This window comes from Rattus norvegicus, chromosome 1 (assembly GCF_021556685.1).
Source record: "Rattus norvegicus strain SHRSP/BbbUtx chromosome 1, alternate assembly SHRSP_T2T, whole genome shotgun sequence".
NCBI lineage: Eukaryota > Metazoa > Chordata > Mammalia > Rodentia > Muridae > Rattus > Rattus norvegicus.
The window spans coordinates 2,017,001-2,033,029 of NC_141534.1; the positions used below are offsets into that span (position 1 = coordinate 2,017,001).

The 16,029-nt window shown below is 41.6% G+C and overlaps 1 long non-coding RNA gene across 1 annotated transcript; it reads left to right on the top strand.

Moving 5' to 3' along the window:
* The first annotated feature begins 9,633 nt into the window (after positions 1-9,633).
* LOC148006800 (uncharacterized) lies at positions 9,634-15,432 on the top strand. Its single transcript, XR_015644575.1, has 3 exons — positions 9,634-10,842; positions 11,191-11,320; positions 13,213-15,432. It is a non-coding gene; the product is annotated as an uncharacterized LOC148006800 (long non-coding RNA).
* Positions 15,433-16,029: the final 597 nt, after the last annotated feature.

Here is a 16,029-nt window from a genome sequence, read left to right on the forward strand (position 1 = left end):
CAGTGCAGGACTGAAGCATTTACACCCTGGTCTTCTCACATTTTATGCACAAAATGTTCTGTGGGTTGTATGTTGGGCATTGTGTGCTTCTGGATTAACATTTACTTATTAGTGAGTACATACCATGAATATTCTTTTGCATCTGGGTTACCTCACTCAGGACGATATTTTCTTATTCTATTTATTAGCCTGTGAATTTCATGAAATCATTGTTTTTATTGCTGCATAGTACTCCAATGTGTATGTTTCTCACATTTTTCTGTATACATTATTTTGTTAAGGGACATTTGGGATGTGACCAGCTTCTGGTTATTATATATAAGGCTGATATAAGCACAGTAGAACATGTGTCCTAGTTATATGTTGGAGCATCTGTTGAGTACAGTCCAAGGAATGGTATAGTTAGGTCCTCAGTAATAACTATTTCCAATTTTCTAAGGAACCACCAGACTGATTTCCAAAGTGATTTAACCAGCTTCTCGTCCCACCAGCAATGGAGGAGTGTTCTTGTTTCTGTGCATCCTCTCTAACATCTGCTTTAAATGGATTTTTTAACTTAGCAATTCAGACTGGTGTGATTTGGAAATTCAGGATCATTTTGATTCCATGTCCCTAATAATTAAGATGTTGAACATTTCTGTAGGTTCTTCTCAGCCATTTGAGATTTCTTGGTTGAGAATTCTCTAAGTATGTACTCTAATCTATAATAGGATTATTTGGTTCTCTGGAGTATACCTTCTTGAGTTATTTATTTTGGATATTAGCCCTCTATCAGATGTAGGGTTGATAAATAGCATTTCCCACCCTGTGGGCTGCCATTTTGTCCTATTGACAGGCTTCTTTGCTTTACAGAAGTTTCAGTTTTATGAGGTACATTTGTTGACTGTTGCTCTTAAAGCATAAGCCATTCAGGAAGTTTTACCCTGTGCCCAAGTACTCAAGGCTGCTCATGACTTTGTCTTCTATTAGATTCAGCATATCTGGTTTTATGTGGAGGTCCTGGATCTGCCTGTACTTGAGCTTTGTATAAGGATTTAAAAATGGATCAATTTGCATTCTTCTACTTGCAGGCCACCAGTTGAACCATCACCATTTGTTGAGCATACTTTTCCCCCCACTGGATAGAACAGGTGACCATAAGTGTGTGGATTCACTTCTGGGTCTTCAATTCTACTCCATTAATCTTCTTCCCTGTATCTCTGCCAATTTCATGCTGTTTTTATCACTATTGCTCTACACTATAGCTTGAGGACAGGGTCTGGAGGATCCCAGAAATTCCTTCATTGATGGGAAGAGTTTTTGCTATAATTAAATTTTTATTATTTCAAATAAATTTGAGAACTGTTTATTCTAACTTTGTGAAGAATTGAGTTGTGATTTTAATAGAGATTGCATTGAATCTGTAGATTGCTTTAGGTAAGATGATCATTTTGACTATATTAATCTTGCTAATCCATGAGCAGGAGATATCTTTTCATCTTCTGAAATCTTTTTTGAATTCTTTTTTCTGGGATTTGAAGTTCCCTTCCTGAAGAACTTTGATTTGCTTGGTTAGAGTCACAGCAAGATATTTTATATTATTTGTGACTATTTTGAAGACTGTTGTTTCCTAATTCTTTTTTTTTTTTATTAACTTGAGTATTTCTTATATACATTTTGAGTGTTATTCCCTTTCCCGGTTTCCGGGCAAACATTCCCCTCCCCCCTTCCCTTCTTATGGGTGTTCCCCTCCCCACTCTCCCCCCATTGCCGCCCTCCCCCCAACAGTCTAGTTCACTGGGGGTTCAGTCTTAGCAGGACCCAGGGCTTCCACTTCCACTGCCCAGGAGCTCTCTGCGGTGGCAGCAACCAGGAAGATCTGCGCAGCCCTTTCCGGGAGCTTCAGTGCACCAGGGTTCCAGATGGCGTTTGGTGTTTTCCTCTGGCGTCCGAGATGTGTGCAGGGTGCAGTCTCTTCTGGTTTCCCAGGCGTGTCTGCCTCTCTGAAGGTTTAGCTCTCCCTCCCACGGGATTTGGGTGCAGAGAACTCTTTATCCGGTCTGTTCCTTCAGATTATGGCAATGTCTCAGGCACAGCGGTCCTTCTGCTCCTGGGCCCTCCTCTGCGGGAACCCAGAGGCCGTATACAGTTTCCTCTTGGGCCAGGGATGTGGGCAGGGGTGGGCAGTGTTGGTGGTCTCTTCTGCTCTGCAGCCTCAGGAGTGCCCACCTGATCAGGCAGTGAGGTTTCTCTCCCACGGGTTCTGGGAGCAGAGAGCTGCTGTGGGCCGGGATCCACGGGTTTGGGGCTCCCGGTAAACACAGGACGTGCCCGGTCCTAGAGGAATTCTGCCTCTCTGTGTCCCGAGTTCACCAGGCAGGTATCTTGCAGCAGAAAAGTTGGTCTTACCTGTGGTTCCGAGGCTCAAGTTCGCTCGCGGGGTGCTGCCCATGAGCTCTCTGTGCCGGCAGCAACTAGGAAGTGTTTCCTAATTCTTTCTCATACCTTTTATCCTTTGAGTAGAGGAAGGCTACTCATTTGTTTGAGTTTATTTTAAATCAAGTCACATTGTCGAAGTTGTTTATGAGCTGTAGGAACTCTTTGGTAGAACTTTAGGGTTCCTTATGTGTACTATAATATCCTCTGCAAATAGTAATATCTTCACTCCCTCCCTCCCAATTTGTGTCCCTTTGATCTATCTCTTTTTGTTGCCTAATTGCTTTGGCTAGAACTTTGAGGACTATATTGAATATGTTGGCAGATAATGGGCAGCCTTGTCTTGTTCCAGATTTTAATGGGATTGCTTTGAGTTTTTCTCCATATGGTTTGATTTTGGCTATAGGTTTGCTATATATTGTTTTCATTATATTTAGGTATGCACCTTAATTTCCTGATCTCTTCAATAATTTTGACAAGAATGGGTGTTGTATTTTGTCAAAGGCTCTTTTTAGCATCAGTGAAATATCATGTGTTTTTTTTTTTCTTTCAGTTTGTTTATATAGTGGATTACGTTGATGGGTTTCCACATGTAGAACCATTCCTACATTCCTGGGATGAATCATACTTGATCACAATTGTCTTATTCAGGGTTTCTATTCCTGCACTCACATCATGAAAAAGAAGCAAGTTGAGGAGGAATGGGTTCACTCAGCTGACACTTCCACACTGCTCTTCATCACCAAAGTGAATCAGGAATGTAACCAAGCAGGTTAGGAAGCAGGAGCTGATGCAGAGGCCATGAAGTGATGTTATTTACTGGCGTGCTTACTTCCCCTGGCTTGCTCAGCTTGATTTCATATAGAACCCCAGACTATCAGCCCAGGAATTGCACCACCCACAGGAAGCACTCCTGCTTTGATCACTAGTTGAGAAAATGCCTTATTGCTGAAACTCCTGGGAGGCATTTCCTCAAGGGAAGCTCCTTTCTCTATGATAACTCCAGCTTGTGTCAAGGTGACTCACATAACAAACCAGGACATTGGGAGATAATCCTTTTGATATGTTCTTGGATTCAGTTTGCAAGAATTTTGTTGAATATGTTTCCATCAATATTTATCAGGGAAATTGGTCAGTAGTTCTCTTTTATTGATGGTTATTTTTGTGGTTTGGTTTGCCGTGTAACTGTGGCTTCATAGAAAGAATTGAGTAGTGTTCCTTCTGTTTCTCTTTTATGGAATAGTTTGAGGATTATTGGTATTAGAACTTCTTTGAAGGTATGATAGAATTCTGCACAGAAACAATCTGTTCCTAGGGCTTTTTTGGTTGAGAGACTTTTCTTTTCTTTTTTTCTTTTTTTCGGAGCTGGGGACCAAACTGAGGGCCTTGTGCTTGCTAGGCAAAGTGCTCTACCACTGAGCTAAATCCCCAATACCCGGGAGACTTTTAATGATGACTTCTAATTCATTAGCGGTTATGAGAATGTTTAGATGGTTTGCTTGATCCTGATTTAACTTTAGTACCTGGTATCTCTCTAGGAAATCATCCACTTCATTCAGGCTTTCCAACTTTCTTGACTATAGACTTTTGTAGTAGGTTTTGATCATTTTGTTTTAATTTCCTCAGTTTCTGTTGCTATATCTCCCTTTTCATCACTGATTTTGTTAATTTGGATACTGTTTCTGTGCTTATCATGAATCTGGCTTAAGTTTTGTCTATCTTGTTGATTTTCTCACAGAACTAGCTCCTAATTTTTGATTCTTTGTGCAGTTCTTTTTGTTTCTACCTTGTTGATTTCTGTCTTATTTTGATGATTTCCTGGCATCTACTTCTCTTGGGTGCATTTGTTCTAGAGTTTTCAGATGAGCTGTTGAGCTGTTGGTACATGATCTTTCCAATTTCTTTGTGGAGACCCTCAAAAAGAGTTATGAATTTTCTTTCTAGCAATGCTTTCATTGTGTGCCATAAGTTTTGGTATGGTGTGCCTTCATTTTCATTGATTTCAAAAGTCTTTTTAATATTTTTGCCTCAACTTCTTGAATGATAAATTATCTGTCTTATTATTTGACCTGTGGAGTTCATCTTTAAAATGCTTTGAAACCTCAGAATTTCAAAACTTTGGAAAGAGGAACAAGGAGAAGTCAGTAAAATGGCTGTTGTACAAATGTGAAGCTCTGAGTTCAAATTCCTTTTATCCATGTAAATTGTGAATATATTGTGGCAGGTGGATCCCTTCCATTTCACTGGCCAGTCATCTACTGTATAACAAACAAACAAACAAACAAAAACGACCATGAACCATGACCTTCATAGATGCATGTGGAACAAACATGTGCCCTTATTTGTGCTCTCATGTGTGTGCATGTGCATCACAAGATAGGCTGATGACACATTTCTTGTAGCAAAAATACTGAGGATGTGGAGCCAAAAAATTCAGTATATCAACACCAGCCTCATTACAGAGTGATTTTATTTTTTTTTTATTTTTTTTCATCTCTGAGAAGCCTTTCTGTGTCTCAGTCGGCCTCATGCCAAGTGCCTATGCACTCTGATTCTGTTCTTACTATGTTCTTTTTCAACTTCTATTTTGGACATTCTCTTATTTTAAAGCAGAGGCCGCCATCTAAAATCCTTTCTCATTTGAAAGTATTTTTTTTTAACCTCTTTAGTCTTTACCAAAACTCTGTCAATAGATTTCCATGACTTTTTTTTAAAATTTATTTAATACTTAATAATAATTCTTTGGTTTCCGGGCAAACATCCCCCTCCCCCCTCCCATTCCTTATGGGTGTTCTCCTCCCAACCCTCCCCCCATTGCCGCCCTCCCCCAAGCAGTCGAGTTCACTGGCGGTTCAGTCTTAGCAGGACCCAGGGCTTCCCCTTCCACTGGTGCTCTTACTAGGATATTCATTGCTACATATGAGGTCAGAGTCCAGGGTCAGTCCATGCATAGTCTTTAGGTAGTGGCTTAGTCCCTGGAAGCTCTGGTTGCTTGGCATTGTTGTACATATGGGGTCTCGAGCCCCTTCAAGCTCTTCCAGTTCTTTCTCTGATTCCTTCAGCTGGGGTTCTATTCTCAATTCAGTGGTTTGCTGCTGGGATTCGCCTCTGTGTTTCCTGTATTCTGGCTGTGTCTCTCAGGAGCGATCTACATCTGGCTCCTGTCGGTCTGCACTTCTTTGCTTCATCCATCTTGTCTAATTGGGTGGCTGTATATGTATGGCCCACATGTGGGGCAGGCTCTGAATGGGTGTTCCTTCAGTCTCTGTTTTAATCTTTGCCTCTGTAGGAACAGTTTTGAACATTTGAAAGATCAACACTTACTGTTGTTGTAAAAATATATAAATAAAAAAGTATGGTTGTCTTTTATCTCACTAGGTCCGCACCACAGTGCCCAAGGTATCTGCTAGATATCTTGGCAGAATCACATCCCAACTCTTCGGCGGCCCAGTGTCTCATCGCTAGACTGTCCTATAAACCTGTGTGTCAGGAGTGCTGTAGACCTGTTTTCCTGTTTTCTTTCAGCCAGTTATGGGGACAGAGTGTTCTGTTTTCGGGCGTGTAGTTTTTCCTCTCTACAGGTCTTCAGCTGTTCCTGTGGGCCTGTGTCTTGAGTTCACCAGGCAGGTCATTTGCAGCAGAAAAGTTGGTCTTACCTGTGGTCCCGAGGCTCAAGTTTGCTTGCGGGGTGCTGCCCAGGAGCTCTCTGCGGCGGCAGCAACCAGGAAGATCTGCGCAGCCCTTTCCGGGAGCTTCAGTGCAGTAGAGTTCCAGATGGCGTTTGGTGTTTTCCTCTGGCGTCTGAGATGTGTGTGCAGAGTGCAGTCTCTTCTGGTTTCCCAGGGTGTCTGCCTCTCTGTAGGTTTAGCTCTCCCTCCCACGCAATTGGGTGCAGAGAACTGTTTATCCGGTCTGTTTCCTTCAGGTTCCGGCGGTGTCTCAGGGGCAGGGGTCCTGCTGCTCCTGGGCCCTCCCCTTCGGGAACCCAGAGGCCTTATACAGTTGCCTGTTGGGCCAGGGATGTCGGCAGGGGTGGGCAGTGTTGGTGGTCTCTTCCGCTCTGCATCCTCAGGAGTGCCCACCTGACCAGGCGGTGAGGTCTCTCTCCCTCGGGGTTTGGGAGCAGAGAGCTGCTGCATACAGAGTGATTTTAAATCTAGCCTTGACTAAGTGATAAACAAACAAGAAACAAAAAGTGATGGTAGAATACAGAAGAAAAAGCGCCTTTTTATCAGTCATTTGCATTTCCAAAATATTTATGTTTCTAATTTTCAGGAAATAGTTGATCAGTGAGGGTAGCTGAGGTGGTTTTAGTAGGAATGGCCCCATAGACACATGTGTTTGAATGCTTCATCAACAGGGAGTGTTATTATATTAGGAGGTGTGGCCTTGTTGGAGTAGGTGTGGCCTACATAGAGGAACTCTGTCAATGAGGTAAGCTGTTGTGGTTTGCCCTGAAGTTATCTGTATTTTGATGCTAATTCCACTACCCCAAGGACAGCTGCCTAGTCAAGGACTCAGAACTCAGGTGACTTCACCAGAACCACCTCCCCATTGAATTTGTAAAGTACAGGTTAGGGGCAGGTACAGGATAGAAGGAGGCCTGTCATTGGAGGAGAAGGAAGGATGGGCAGGAGAGAAGTTTGAAGGAAGAGGAGTAGCTGAGAAGAGAAAGGAGGAGACAGGAGGGAGAGAGGGGCAGAGAAGCCGTGGCAGGACAAGATAGCAGGTGATGTTAAGATTCCTGTGTATCTACAGGTTGTTATTAATGTTCTCAAGGGATGGATGGTACCAGGCTTTGTATGTTTAAGTGGGCAATTATATCTTATCAATTGGGTCAAAGATTATTGTGTCGTGTTTTCTTTTATGTGAAGGTTTGAGTGTAGGAAAGTGTGTGGTGACAAGAGACACTGGGCCGCCGCAGAGTTGGGATGTGTTTCTGCCAAGATACCTTGGGCACCGCGGTGCGGACCTAGCAGGATAAAAGACAACCAAACTTTTTTATTTATATATTTTTACAGCAACAGTAAGTGTTGATCTTTCAAATGTTCAAAACTGTTCAAAACTCTTCTTGCTGCCTGATGATGTAGACATAAGACTCTCGTCTTCAGAACCTGCTCCTTACTGTGACTGAACCTCAGGAAAGAGCACCAATTAAGGGCTTTCCTTTATATTAGTTGTAGTCATCATGGTATCACTTCACAGCAATAGAACAGTGACTAAATCAATCGGGAGGAAGAGTTCATGGAGAAATATTCCTATTGGCTTGCTCTCTTTGGTCTGCTATCCCTATGCTCTTATAGAACCGAAGACCCCCACTTAGAAGTCATTCCAGGCACTGCGAGTTGCACACAGGAAATTACTTAAGAGACTTGCCCAATTGTCAGTTGGATGGAGACAATACCTCATTTAATGCATCTTCTTCTAAATTCAACTCTAGTTGATATTAGGTTAACAAAGACTAAACAGAATACACATTTAACATTTTGTGAATTCTTGTCCTTTGAGCTTTTAAGTTTGATACTGCTGATTTCTATCCCAGGAGGTCTTGAGCTTGTCTTTGCATGGCTAACTTAAAACGATACTTTTAAATTCCTTCAAGGGCCTGGAGAGATCACTTACCCATTAAATCATTGACTGTTCTTCTATAGGTCCCAAGTTCAATTATTAACACTCACATGACAGCCAACAACTATCTGCAATTCAAGAAGCAGGGAGTCAGATCTCTTTTCTGTCCTCTTACATACCAGGAATATGTGGTACATATTCATCCATATAGAGACAGGCAGACATTTTTGCACATATAAATAAGTTTATTTTACTAAAATAATAAAAATAAATTTCATTTATTTTCAAATTTTTATTTATTTTATGTGAATGAATTGTCTCAGTCAGAAAAGGATGTGGAATCCACTGGAACTAGAGTTGCATTTAGCATGTTGGAGTTGAGCATTAAACCTGAAGAACATCTAGTGCTCTTAACTGTTATACCTTGTCTGCAGTTCCAAAATAAATGTTAATAAACTTTGCTTTCATCTATGTGGAGGTAGCAGTGCATGCTTTTCATCCCATCACTTAAGGCACATGGCTTTCTTGAATTTGAGACTAGCTTGATCTACAGAATATGTTCCAGGACAGCCAGGGCTATGCAGAGAAACCATAACACAGACAACCAAAAGAAACAAGAAAAAAGAAAAAAAAGTTCCTACATCCTGTAAGTCTAGAAATAACAGCCCTGTATAGGATTGTGATTTATTTTGAGGAGAGGCTAATGTTTCTCAGGGTGACCTAGAACTTAATATGTAGCTAAGGCTGGTTATATCATCTCATGGTGAATCTGACCCAACTTCTCAGCTTTCTAACTACTGGAATTTCAAGCAATATTCCTAAGCCCTACCTTTTGGCTACATCATTCAAAAGATGTACAGAGGGGGCTGGAGAGACATAGGAGTAGTTAAGAGGAGCTGACTGTGCTTCCAGAATACTAGAGTTCAATTCCCAGTACCCAAATGGAAAGCCTCTGGCATTCACTATGCATAGCACACACATACTGCAATATATATATATATATATGTGTGTGTGTGTGTGTGTGTGTGTGTGTGTCTGTGTCTGTGTATCTGTGCATGTGTGTGTGTGTGTGTGTGTACACACACACACACATATACATGCAGGCAAACAACAACCAATCAATAAATAAATAAACACATACATACACAAATACATAAATACAAAAATAAATAAATATGACGTAAAAAAGAGATTTTAAAAAGATATATGAGGGCTGGAAAGATGACTCAATGTTAAGAGAACTGACTAGTTTTCCAAATGGTACCTAGCTCAGTTTGCAGCAACCATGTGGTAGCTCAGAACAAGGTTTAATGGGATCCAGTGTCCTATTCGTCTTATTCTGCTGTATCTGAAGAGATCCATAGTATACTCAGATACACTAAATAAGTAAAATGTTTTTGAAATATGATTCGAACAAGACTCTCTATACTTACTTTCCTTTAAGAGATTTCCCTTTCCCTGTTTTTTTTTTTTTTTTTTTTTTTTTTTTTTTTTTTTTTTTTGTCTATATAGTTAAAGTTTGTGCCTATTCCTGTGTGACTGGCTGTATAGTTTGACATGCCTGTCCATTTCTTTTCTTTTTTCTTATCTTTCATTTTGTTTGTTTGTTTGTTTTATGTTGCTTTTGTTTTTTGTTTGTTTGTTCGTTTGGATTTTAGATGGGGTTTCTCTCTGTGTTGATCTGACTGTCCTGGATCTCACTCTGTTGACTAGAGTGGTCTCAATCTGAAAGAGTCCCATTCCTCAGCATTAAAAGCATCCCTCATGCAGGGATTAAAGGATTCACAGCTGCCTGGATAATACAGGATTTCTCTCTGTGTAGCCTTGCATGTTCTCGAACTTAGTTTGTAAACAGGTTAGCCTGAAACTCACAGAAATCCACCTGCTTTTGCCTCTGGAGTTCTGGGATTAAGGCAAGTACCACCACTGGTGAGCAACAACTAGCATTTTTAACGTGGGTTCTGGTGTTTACACTAAGCAAGCCTTTCACTGAGAGGGTGTAGGCTATCTCTCTACCCCACCCCCTTTTGTCAGTATTGTCTTTTGTCTTGAGACAGAGTCTCATATAGTCCACCTGACCTTGAACTGATTATTTTATTTGAAGGTTTTTCCACTACTTTTATAAATAAACTTACAAATTCAAAAGTCTACTGATAGAACTAAGTAGTTTTAAATATACAGTTCTGCAGAAAGGGAACCCTGGCATAGAGAAAAGGCATAGATGCCATGTTGGGAGCGATGCCCTTGAAGCCCTCCATTGTTGATGTTATTATTATGGTTAGAATTAAGTATGACTGGGTTCATGGAAAATCCCCAGCCAGCTGCAGAAGACTAATACAAATCTGGTGGTCAAGAAAAATAATAATATGATAAAGATATCCTGCTGACTAATAGATATAACAAACCTGTGACCTTTCTGACATCCTGTCCTAACCCTGACCACAGGAATATTGTGTCCTTGGCCTGTGTAACTATTTCTTACTCTCTCCCTCCCTCTGTTACCCATGTTATGGTATACATTCAGCCTTGGGAAAAAATAAAATTGTCGCCTGGATCAGACTCTTGTCTTGGCTTCCTTCTTCACATCCTTTGTCCCCTATTCTGTTCCAGGTACACCCCTGGACCAGTCGTTTACAAATGGTGCCCAGTGTGTGGCTGTTTGGAGGTCTCCTGGAGGAGAATGTCATCCCCAGTGAATAGGCAGGCCTGTCTTTCTTGTTTCTCAGAGCCTTTGCTCCCCCTCAGAGCTTTTGCTCCTCCTTGGAGCCTTTGCTTCCCCGCTTCTGGCAACCATGGACTACCCGACCTTGGTTCAGAGGCTTGGTGTATGTTTCTCTACGGATGACACAGATCTCAGTGGTGAGTGATGGGACAAGCATTCTACAGTTACCTTTTGTGACAGGACTCAGGGAGTCATTCAAGATGCGAAGAATAGGGATAAAAAAAAGAAAAGAAAAAAGAAAAAAGTAAAGAAAAAAATTTTTAAAAATGCTTAGATTTTGTAGAAATATTTGTCCATAGTTCCCCCAGGAGGAAACAATTAACACAAAAGATAGTGCAGAGTTAGTGATTGTTTTTGTTGCTGAAATATCCCCTCTGTAATGAATAAAAATTGTGTGCTTTTTGGGTTTGAGGTTGCCTCTTCCTGTATGGTTGGGCAACCCCACATACCTGGATTAAAAACCTTATACCCTCATGCTATTGCAGCGGTCACTTTGTCAATCTGTGCTCTGTGGGTGGCCCTCCTGAGGTAGGGCCACTATGGGGTCTTACAACATTTTGGTGCACCTGCCAGGAACTGTGCTCCCCCAGACTACAATTGTTGAGGATATTGGAGGTAAGCTCTAGCAAATCTGTGTTTTGTGTTCTGTGTTACTTTCTGTTTTGTCTCTGTGTCGCGTCTCGTCTTTGTTTCATATTGTCTTGTGTTTGTCTTCGTCTGCTGTCTGAAGAGTTTGAGTCCCCCCTGGAGAGAAGTTAGAGTCCCCTTGGTGGTTGCTGTGGGTCCTGTGAGGGGCTTATGTCTGTGACAGGCAGACGTGCTAGTTGTCACAGGCCACAGGCCCTAAAGGATGCTCTAGGAGGAGAAATAATCTAGAGGACACTCTGGTATCTCGTTGGGAGGTGGGGTCAGATAGTCCTCCTCTTCCTGGAAGCAGCTTAGGTTAAGCTGCAGTTTGGGCCAGGTACTGAAGGTATCAGGCATTTGTGGAAATTGCTTATAGGACACCTTGTCTTGGTCTTGTTTGTCTAGTTTGTTTTCTGCGGTATTGTCGAGTATCTTCTTGGCTTTTGCTTCACTTTTGAACTTGGACTGATGACTGTGTTTGAAATCATGGACTTAAGACTGTGTTTGAAATCATGGAACTGTTTGTTTTGTTTGTCAAGGAATTTTACTTGGTCCTCTTGGTGCTTAACTTGGAAATGATTTGCTTGAAAGAAATTGTTTTCTGCCAGGGAGTTTTGTCTTTCTCTCTTGAGCCTCCTTCCCAAGAAGAGATGCCCCTCCTTTTGATCCCCTTGCCCAGTCTAGCAGATGTTAACAGTTTATCACACATGTATATGAAGGACTCCAGGTTAGCGAATGATCTTGTCCGAAGTAGGCATTAACAAGAACCTGAAAGCTTTGCCTTGGATCCTGAAGAAAGGTTCTCCCTATTGCTTAGACATTCACAGCTTCTAAGAAAGGGAAGCACAGAGTGAGGAAGTGTGGGGCTGAGGGTGGCAGCTAGCAAGCAAACTGCAGGCTGCACACAGGCAGCTGCGCAGCTCAGGCCAAGTCAGCATAAGAGGAGTTTCAAGGTGATGAGCCTGGCTGGGGTTGAAGCTTTAACAGCAAAAAGATAGATTATTATGAGACCTTTGGCCCTGAAAAAAAAATTGCAGTTGCTGCCTTCAGTGGCCAGACCTTCAACACTTGCTCACAGAAGGAGAGCATTCATTAAGAGAAGTTCTTTAAGGGAGCCTGCCTTATCTGCTGGCCCTATTCCAGGAGAGGAGTTGATCTCCAACATTAAGTTACCTTCCCCGTTAGTCATCATTGACATAGAGAGTGCCTCTGATCCTAACCCTGCAGCAGTCAGTTCCTGCCCCTGTGGTCAAAATGCCCCAGGTTGGGGGTCAGGGGAGCCCCTAAAGTATTTTCATAAAGAGTGTGCAGCAGACTGTGAATAACTTTGTTTTGCCAGACAGAACAGGCTTTACTCTAGGATGATAAGAGGAGAAAGTCTTGGCACTGGCTCTTCAGCTTACTCCAACTGGAGGCTGTGGCCAAGGTCAGGATCAATGTTTTCTTTTCCATGGTCCTCTAAGCCAGTAAGACAGCTTGGTGAAGGACTGTTACTGAAGTCCTGGGAGGGCTGTAGTTCTATTAAAGATCAGTATTCCAGTGTTAGCAAACTCTATATTGGATATAAGAGGCAGGAAGCCCAACTCAATTGTGAGCCTGCCTCAGGAATGGCAACAGAAAGAGTCCTTATAGTCAGTTATCGCTAACTATAGCTTACTCTCTGATACCTGAGGCTTCAATCGGATAACACCCTCCTGGGCAAGTCCCCCTTCAATACTAGATGCTATTCTCTCCTGGTCTCTTGGCTCAAGTTCGCCAGGCACGTCTGACTGCCTGGAAGAAAATTTCCCCCTAAAGTGGATGAACCATACAATTCTTTTGTCAGCTGCTTGGCATCTAGCACCCAGGTCCTAACCATCTCTCCATCCTTTTGTTATTAGTTCTTACTGGAAGCCTAGTGATGTTTGGAGACTGGATCTCTTGAGAGGCAGAGCCACCGAGCTGACACTGAAGGGAGGTACTCCTTAAGCAAAATCTAAGTCCAGAGAGACAGCTGGTAACAGACTCCGGCTGTCCCTCTGCTCACCTTTCTGTTTCACAGGCACAAAGCTTGCGTTTGTATTTGCAATGGCCTTTTCATTCCAAGAAAGCTGCCTCGTTTGTTTAGCTGTGTGACTGAATGCCATTTGTCACCTGATCTGGTTGTTCCACCAGCTCTCTCCAGGTCACCCTCTAGCTTTCTTGCCTGGCCCCTTTCTCCTGTTCTTAAGAATTTTATCACCTAATACACTGCATTGTTTGAGTTATAATATCTCCCATACTACTAATATACATGTCCCAGATTCCCGTTGTGAAGGTTCTAATTCTAAAACAAGGGAATGGTTCATCCCCCTAAATATTAAATTTACCTCCACGGTTTGAAACCTGGATTGGACACGTGGATATACTTGGGTTCTTAGAATGTTTCAATCAGGTGCTAATACAGGGATTGTATTTACCATAAAATTGTTAAAAGAGCCTGTACATTCCTACTCCTCGGCTTCTGGACACTGATCCAAAGAAGAAGCCCAGGGAGGCACTGAACATGGCACAAGGTACATGCGACTTCATCTACAGCCTGCACTTCACTGAGAGGAGCTGCTTGCTCAAAGAAGTGCAACACTTCGAGAACATTGCCATCACAGAAGAAAAATTGGAAGTCCTACCACCCCACTCCAGGACAGCTGAGATATGTATTCTTCTACAATGTGATACCTTTTGTAGGGTTGACTTTTTGGATAATGCAATTATGATTGTTACATGAAACCAAACTGAATTGTCTATTGGAATTATTTTGTGAATGTCAACAATGGCAGTCAACATGTTATTTTTCCTTCTATGTATCAACATATTATTTAACTTTCAGTTATTGATACTTTACTATACTGAGTTTTGGTTTGCTTTTTTCTGACATAACATGCATGGGATAACTATTAATGTCTTTATTTTTTCCCTGATGGTTATAATTCAATGCTGAGGTTTCTCCAAATTATTTAAAATGTTTAATATCAGTTAAAATTGTAATTCTCTGCCTGGTGGCATCCTTTCTGTGATATTTTATGAAATTCTGGTTTGTGAGACAAAGTCAGTGCTTAGATATTTCCTGTGTCTTAGAATATGGTTAAAGAAAACATGAAACAAGTCAGAAAAGGCTTGGAAAAGAGAAAATGAGAAAGAGAAAAACCTGAGAACTGGTATCAAAATTGGTCTCTGTTGGGTCCCCTAGTAGGCCTTCTTTTGCTTGTATCTTTTGGCCCTTGGACATTTAATTGTTTAACCATCTTTGTTAAACAACACGTAGATAATATAGCAGCAAAACTTATTCAGGTATATTGTCATAGGCTAGCTATGGAGGATGCTTTGATGATGGCCAAGCTCACCTACACATCTCCTCCCAGCCCAGGCAAGGACATTTTTTGTCCTTCGGCCAAATGAGGCCAACATTCTTTTCTGCCTGCTGTCCTGATGCCTTTGCTGAAAAATCAACAAATTGTCACCCCTGCATGCTGAGCTGGACAGTCAATGATGGGTAAGAGAGTGATATATTCATGAATAAAGGGCCTAAGACAGAAGGCCCACCATTAGCTGCTGCCTTATCCCATGATGGATCCTGGCCACAAGATTCTCTTGGCCATGTGACAAATACCACTCCAACCTAAGACAGACACAGTTCCCGAGGGGCTCATTCCAGGACATCACGGCCATTTGGCCACCTTTTCATTTGACTGTAAGGAACGGGGAGATGTTGGGAGCAATGCCCTTGAAGCCATCCATTGTTGATGTTATTATTATGGTTAGAATTAAGTATGACTGGGTTCTTGGAAAATCTCCAGCCAGCTGCAGAAGACTAATACAAATCTGGTGGTCAAAATTAATAATAATATGATAACATTTGACGTGTTAAGATACCCAATGTGATGACCTGTAAAGTTTCTGAAACACCAACATCCTGCTGACTAATAGATATGAGAAACCTGTGACCTTTCTGACCTACTCCCTGACCACACGAATATTGTGTCCTTGGCCTGCATAAATGTTTCTTACTTTCCCCCTCCATCTGTTACCCATGTTATGGTATAAATTCAGCCCTGGGGAAAAATAAAATTGTCACCTTGATCAGACTCTTGTCTTGGTGTCCTTCTTCGTGTCTCTTGTCTCCCATTCTCTTCCAGGTACACCCCAGACCCTTCACATACAACATTTGATCCAATTGATAAGATATAATTGTCCACCTAAACATACAAAACTCTGTACACATTTATAACAACCTGTAAAGTTACAGCGTGGAATCTTAACATCAGCCTCCCTATTCTATTTTGGTGGCTTCTCTCAGTCTCCTCCCTTGCGTTCCTGGCTCCTCCTCTTGCTTCAATCTTTTCTCCCACCTGTCCTTCCTTTTCATCCAATGACAGACCTCATTCTATCTTGTGCCTGCCTCACCTGTGACATCACCCCACACTGGGAGGCTCTAAGATGAATGGCCATAACACAGTTTTCACAGTATTTTGAGTTCCCCTATACAACGTCTAGAAATAGTTTCTCCTACATGATTTGGAAATTTATATTAGAGTGTCTGTGGATCTTGGAAGACTGCTATCAACTGAAGTAACACAAATATTTTGAATAATACTATGTTAATATACATACATTAAAATATTTTGTATACCTAATTCTAATTTTAATTTTTATTACACTTATTGTATTTTTAATTTTTATGT